The sequence below is a fragment of the Coffea arabica genome, chromosome 4e (assembly GCF_036785885.1).
Source record: "Coffea arabica cultivar ET-39 chromosome 4e, Coffea Arabica ET-39 HiFi, whole genome shotgun sequence".
NCBI classification, from domain to species: domain Eukaryota; kingdom Viridiplantae; phylum Streptophyta; class Magnoliopsida; order Gentianales; family Rubiaceae; genus Coffea; species Coffea arabica.
This window is the reverse complement of record NC_092317.1, coordinates 38103451-38111182: the sequence shown is the minus strand read 5'-3', so window position 1 is coordinate 38111182 and position 7732 is coordinate 38103451.

Below are 7732 nucleotides of genomic sequence, written 5' to 3'. Positions count from 1 at the left end.
CTCAACAAAGCTACACTAAAGATCCTTTCAGTCACAAAAGAAATGCTCACCAGAAATTCACACCACTTTAAAACAAATCTTGCTTTGGAGACTATTTTCTAGCTAAAATATCTCTTGAGATCTTGTAAACAAAGTGTGCAAAAGTCCTTCCTTCGTTCAGAACAGTTTGCTTTTAAAGGGGAACAAAAATGGGCTTCATTAAAGCTTCCAACGGATAGAAGGCAGATGAAGGGTCAGCTAGCCGTTGGGGCTTTCGGACGTCCGACGATCAAATCATCGTCCGAACCAAACGTCCGAAAACCGCCAAGTTGAAGTTCGGACGTCCGATGAGATTTTTGTCGTCCGACAGCACAACGTCCGATCGTAGGCCGAGAGTTAGCAAGTTATCTTGGAATTTTTCGGACGTCCGATCTGGTTGATATGCGTTCGAGGTGTGCGTCCGATCCTTCCGGACGTCCGACAGTTTCCTTTCGGCCGTCCGACCTGATTGTCCTGTTTTTGCTTCTCATTTTGGTTGTCTTGCATTTCATGACATATTTGAACCTGATTCTTGGATAGACAAAAACACTTGTATTTGAAGGAGGTTAGATAAACATTTCAAAGTACAAAGAATGACAAACTAGACATACTTAAAAGACAGTATCTTTGATCGGAACAAAACAATGACTAAATTCGTTTATATTATTTCAATCTTGTTTGCCACATCCAAAGCATCGTAGACTGGAGTCAATCAAACATATGCTTTCCTTGTTCCATCAGGCCGGATCAATCTTGGTCAGTATAAACGAACTTTTGTGATCATCAAAACCAAGAATAACAATATCTCATTTATGTACGTACAAGTACCTTGATTTACATGTGACCCGTATTTTGACTTGAAATACTTGAAATGCTTGAAAACGTGACATGCTGAGCTTACTTGTGGCTTGATCATGGCTAGGCGAGTGTGTCGTCATGTGCACTCGACCCCCATGAACTTGAAATATTTGATCTTGCATGCGGAATTGCATGTACATGTGCATGATTGTAGACCGGCTGTATATCTTCTTACAGCGGTTGAACTGGGCCCTTGAACCCTTATCCAAGATGTCGGTTAAGTGGGAACTTTAGTTACTCATGTGTATGCGTGAACGTAGGTTGGTAACGGCTGAACTGAGCCCTCGTTGGACCTCTTGCTTGAGACCAACCTTAGAGCGGTCGGGTAAACTGGGCAACCTTGGGTAAAGGACGAAGTTCCTAACCTGTTTACTTGTAACTTGAATTCATGACCTGAACTCGTGACATGCTTGAATACGGAACGTTAGGTGACAGCTAACGTCTCCAATCATTACTTGTGTGAGCATTGGGTCACAGCCAATGACTCTACTCATAAATACTTGAATACTTGGGGCTTTAAATCCAAATTTTGAATACTTGAATATGTGGGGCCCAGATCATGAATATTTGAATACTTGGGGCTATAACCCCAATCCAGGGCTAATTGGTCGAATAGAGTTGGCAAGGGTTTAGTCGAGAAGATTAATGAACCCTGGGTACCTGATTGGCATTCATGCCCGATAGGAGGATGATTGATGGATAGAGATTAACGTTTAGTGGTGATCTATGGACATTATAATTCCATCATTGCCTTTCTTTTGTGTTCCGTTTCCTTGGTCCGACTTAACATGTACTTCTCAAGTATTCTAAACCTAATTTCTAACATTCTAAACAAGTATTCAAAACATGGGTTTTAGTTGCACATATTGGCTTTGAACTTAACCGTTTTTGATCATTTTCTTTTACAAATTATGCATGCACCTTGCCTATATGACTTACTATACTTTTCATGCCTTTTTCCTTTGATATAGAAATATAAGTTATGCAGCTTGCACTCGTGTATGATTGGCTCTTTGTGGACAATATTTGACTGCAGATTTCGAGAGTGGCCAAGGTGCTCGCTCTGAATTGAATTTTGTTAAAACGTGACTTGTTTAGGGTGAGTGTTCCTTGTGTGTTTGTACAATAAGTGACTATGTGACTATTTCTGAATGTTTGCGTGAATGTTAAATGCTTTCCAAGGATTGCTAAATGGATTTTTGATGGGCGAATGTGTACTTTATCACACTCGACCCAAGCCAAAGTGAATTTTCAATGATTGAATGTTACTTGTGCATGAATGTAAGCCTTTTGGCTGAACTGGACCCTTGCTCTTCGTTGCCAGTCGACACGAGCCAGAAGCAGACTCGGTCGGAGGCCCTGCTCCATATCCCTAATGCGCCTAACCTGCCCGTGGGCCACCTTCCTGGCCTCCTCCAACTGTCTAACCAAGCGATCGTTCGCCTTCCCCAGGCGACGTCGCTCGTCGTCCACCACCAGGACGACCTCATCTGGGTTGCCATACGTATGGCGACACTCACAGGGTCGGTGCGGCATCCGACCAAAGGGGGAATACAAAGTGTAGGGCTCTCCAGACCTCCTCTGATATCGGATCTCCCGCCTACACAACCGATTCACCGGGCCCCCCGCACTCGGAGGTCTCGGTCCCGGTCCCGATCCTACGCCGTTGGGTCCCGCATCACTATGAATGCCCGGATCCATACGTACAAAACATTAAGTCGTTAGTTCACCGGCATTTCAGCTTAAATTATACCATTCATCTTAAATAGAAATATGTAATGCATATCACGTATATCCCACTTGCCCAAGTCCTCTAACCTAGGCGCTCTGATACCACCTGTGACGCCCCCATTTCTCCCAAGGGCGAACCCGAGGGTATCGGTGGGACGCCTGCCTAGCTCGCGCCAGGACTCGAAAATACAAAACAATAAAAACTAAAGAAACCAAAAGAATACTATTCACAATATACAATCCCCAAATAATTTCTATTTACATCCTCAAAAGTAGATATCCAGATCACTACATCGTCGTATGATAGTAATCAAAATTAGAAAGTAGACCCAAAAAAAAGGTTTTAATATAGGTCACCAAAACAAACAAAAATATCTTAGTTGCTCAACTATTACAAACCAAACCTAACTATACTAGTGATAGTGTTACAAGGATTTCCCGCGTCGTCCCCTACTAAGGAAAATAAAAGAAAAGGGGTAAGCTATATGCTTAGCAAGTAAACAGGGGTAAAACTGTAAATTTCACATATTAAACGAACAATTACATCATAAAGATGTCAAATCGAAAACATAAAAGTAACAATACAAGTTAAGGATACAGGTTGGCTCCAAAGCCAAATCGTATGCCACGTGTGACCTCCTGTCGATACTCCGTCGACCATAAATAATGGTCCGTAGAACTCCACTTGTACTCCCACCGTACACCTTATCACCCTCACTGGCCAGTCACCTCACAAAATGGCTCGAGCAAACGAAATTGAGCTTGGTTCACAAGCTCGGTTCACAAACTTGGTTCACATACTCGGTGAACCGGATTCACAAACTTGGTGACCTCAGACTAGGTTGAACTGATTTCGACCAAGCCCTGACCGGCTCGAATAGTCCATCTAGATCTTGAGATCGGGCCCCAAACTCACAAACTTCACAAAATCACCCAAAAGTCACCCCGAGCTACAAGCTCAAGGGTTTTAGTAACAAAATAGTTCATATACATATGCCATATACAAATATCTATGCAAATTAGGGTTTAGGTCGAGTGCGATAAAGTACACCCTCGCCTAGGTACCCTCTCATACATATCAAAACACATAAGCAACTAACACATAAGAATAGCCTGAATACTTACACAAAGCACAAAACTAGCACAAGTGCGAAAATCTCTTCGTGTGTGATAGCTAGTAGGCCCCATCTGCTCCGTCTAGCTCACCACCGTCTGAAATAAAAGATTGCATCACAATATATCACAAACGGCTACTAACATGCATAACTCAAGTAAAATGGCAAAATCGGCACATGCATGCGTGGAAACGGCATACGGAAATGGAAATGACAGCATAACCGTTTTGGTGTCATAACCGTTAGACAGCTATGTCATAATACTAAAACTTTTATGTTTTGGCCAAAACCTGAATCAATACCGAGCAGGGTGAAAAACGGGTCCAAAGTTCTTGTCAAAACTGTCCAAATTCAAAGGCAGTTCTGACAACCGTTCTTGTTTTGGTCATAACTGGAGCTACAAAACTCAGATTTGGATGTACTTTATACCATTTCGAAGCTAAGATCAAGATCTACATTTCTTATGAAGGGATCAACACCCAGTTCACATGTTATCTAGGTGAACCGAGCATGGCCAGAGGCCAAATTTGAAAACGTAACACAATCCAGTGTGCCAAACAGGATAGATTGTTTTGGCCATAACTCAGGCTACACTGATCTGTTTGATCTTAAATTTTGTAGGCACAGGCACATCAAGGACTTAAGAAGCTACAACTTTTGTGTTTTGAGAAACTTCTGAATCAACACGCAGCATAAAGAAAAACAGAACTCAAGTTCGGATTTGTGGACTGCTCTGTTTCCAGTTTTGCCGGTTTTTGAGCTTTGCAAACACATGGTCCATTGCTACGATTCTTATACAAGTTTTCTAACTAATTTCATACCAAATAATACTACATATACCAGATTCTAAAAGACCTACTAATGGTTCGAAATTTTCTCCCCAAATTACCACAAAATTTACCACACACTAACCATAATCTAGAATCCAATTTCACAATTTTTTCTCTCACTTCAAAAACCCTAACCAACTAAACTCTAGTCAAGCTAAACTAACTTCCTTTTATATTAGGGTTTCATAACCAAATCTAATTTTGTTAAGAATCCACCATTCAAATGAGATAATCACACCAAAAGTTCCATTATCAAGTCTAATTACCAACCAAATCAACTAAGAAAACCCTAAAACAAGAAGCCCTAATTTCTCTTGGCTTGACCGAAATTTAGATAGCCATAAATCAACAAATTAAACCATAAAATTCCTTCACAAGTATCTCACAAACAACAATACATTAAAACAACTCCATGAAACATCATTTTAATCCATCAAAGATCATTCCTAACTTTACCAAGTTTTCAAGTGAGATTCTTACCTTCTAGTTGCAAGTTTCTTAGGTTGATCTTCCAAAATTCAAGCTCCTAGTTGTTCCTCCAAGATCCAAACTCAAGGTTGATGAAAAAAATTGCAAGAAACAAAAGCTTTTCTTTCCCTTTTCTTTCCTCTCTATCTCGGCCCTCTCTCTCTCTCAATTTCCTATGGTTTTTCCTTTGGTGTTTTATTGTTTATAAGCTTGGTTCTCTCTTGAAGATTCTAGATTTAAGCTTAGTCACCAAACCTAATAGCTTAGTCATCAACCCTATTAGCTTAGTCATCAACCCAAACAACCAATCACATAAGAGGTGGGATTTTACTTCCTAGCCCTTACAACAACATTTCTTTTTCTTACACTCTTGCTCACAAACATTTGGAACTCTTTCAATTTACTCCATACGACTTAAACTTAATCTAGTCCAAACTAATTTCTCTACTAATCACCCCACTAACTTAATCATCTACCCTTAATCATACTTTTTAAACTTACTTAACCTATATAACATAAATCGAATCCTATACTTACTTGTACCAAAACACACTCTAGAATACCAAACATGAATTACAACTCAAATTTGTGATTAATACAAAAACTAGGATTTTATAAATAATCCAATTTAGGGTTTTCTCATAATTTAGTACAAAATAGGAGAAAATGCTATGAATATCACATAATTTCGAAATTAAGGACCATCCGGGGTCTCATATATGGGAACCTCACTAAGCTTTAGCTCATCCCTCTATTCTATTAAATTTGTTTTCCTTGCAGGGTTTGAGAGTAAGGACGGATGATTAGAGGAAGACTAAACTTTTGACTAGAACTTTTGTTGTGTAATAGTGATAGTATTGGTAGTTGGTTGGATCCTGAACTTTTGTACTTAACCTTGAGGATTGTATATCTGTGTTAATTATCGTATATATATTAAGTTTGATTGGCACATCTTCACTTGCTCTGAAGTGATAAGTGAGTGTGATAGCATCATGATACGTGGGCACGCTAACAATGGGGCTGAGGATCGCGTGCAAGGTCCAAGCGGATCCATTACTAGGGCTCGCGCGAAGAGACTTTGTGAGCAACTCAATGTACTTATTCAGGCCCTACACAAGTCCTTTGAAGGATTCATACGCTCAAGTGAGGGTGATCGCGGTCCGGTAATGAGCATTGACGCTACACCTGAGGATTAGGGTTATTGCCAAACCCTAGTTTCCGTTTTAGCATCATAGTCAGTTATTTTCACATTAGTTGATTAGTTTGAATAATTGGCTAAGTGCATGTTGCACGTAGAATCGCCAAGGGTAGGATTGCTATTTTGTTCATTATCATTTCCTAGAGTGGGCTGCCTAGGAAGGAAAGCCCACGTGAGGCCTAACCCGTCGAGGGTTGAGCCCGTAGCTTCCGTTCCCGTTTTCGTCACTTATTAGGGCCCATGTGCATTAGCACCTTTAGTCCTTTTCCTTACTAGATTAGGGTTTTTACTTGTAGCCTATATAAGGCACTACATTACATCAATAAAGGGCAGACACTTTTATCATAAAATACTTGAGAGAAATTTCTCCATAGCTTTCGAGCAACCCTTGAACAACTTAGAGTTATACTCTAGTGTTCTTGTTCGGCTTATCAATTCAAGAATCGCACTTGAATTGTGGCGCCTTCTACACTTGGCTGAGATTCGCTAATTCGTTTGTTTACGGGTTGAAATAGTATCAACAGGTTCGTAGTCACGGGGATTAGATGGGTCGTAGGGTTTCCACTGCTACCGTTTCTTGCATCCGACGTCAAATCCAACAAGCGATCTTGGGTCGCGAATCTCCTCACCAATGAGATTCGTATCAGCTGGCATCAGAGCCAGCTTGTTGGTAACATCGTTTATCCCTCCTTTCATGTTTTAATTCGTGTCTGTCTCGTTAGTTTCAAAAAAAAAATTCCCATAACTTTTCTTTTACCTTGGCTGTCCGCAAGTTTTTCCATTCCTGTCCGTGTTGTTTTCTTGTGTTGTTGCGGTGAGTCTTGTCCTTTAGTTGTGTCATAGTCCGTGAGTTTGGGTCTTGAAGTAATCAAATCACCAAAAAAAAAAAAGTCAGCAGCTAATCCTTTTTTTTCCTTGTCTTTTCCGCTGCCGCCCGCAATTTTCCAGGTTGTGTGCATCGTGTCTTGCATTAGTTTCAGATTTGTGTCACCACGTCTTGTGCCTAGCTATTGTTTATTGTTGTCTAGACTCGTTGTTCATTGCTGTTATTGTGTCCTGCTAAGACAACAAGAGAAAGAAACAAATCCATAGAACCAGCCGCTAGGGTCTTGGCTTCCCATCGTACTCTTTGTGTCTTGGTATTGCATGCAATCTGTTTTGCTGTCTCTTGCTATTGTTTGCCCAGATCATAGTCCTTTCGTTGTGTTGCAGAGTCATTTTGGGTGTGTAAAACAGCCACCAAAAGAAAAAAAAAATTACAGCCGCAACTATGGTCTTCTTCCCTTCTTGCCGCAACTAGGATTTTCCTTTTGGCGTTGTGTTGTGCGCCAATCTGTCCAGAAATTTCGGTCACTAGATGGCTCTAGTTTCTGTCCAGTTTGTAGTTTAATTCATGTGGGGTCTTGTGTGTTTGGACTGTGTACAAAAAAAAAAGGAAAGGAGTCGCGTACCTTGGAGCCAAGTTGCTAGAATTTTTTTTGCTTGACTGCCGAACCTAATTTGCCTTCACACCT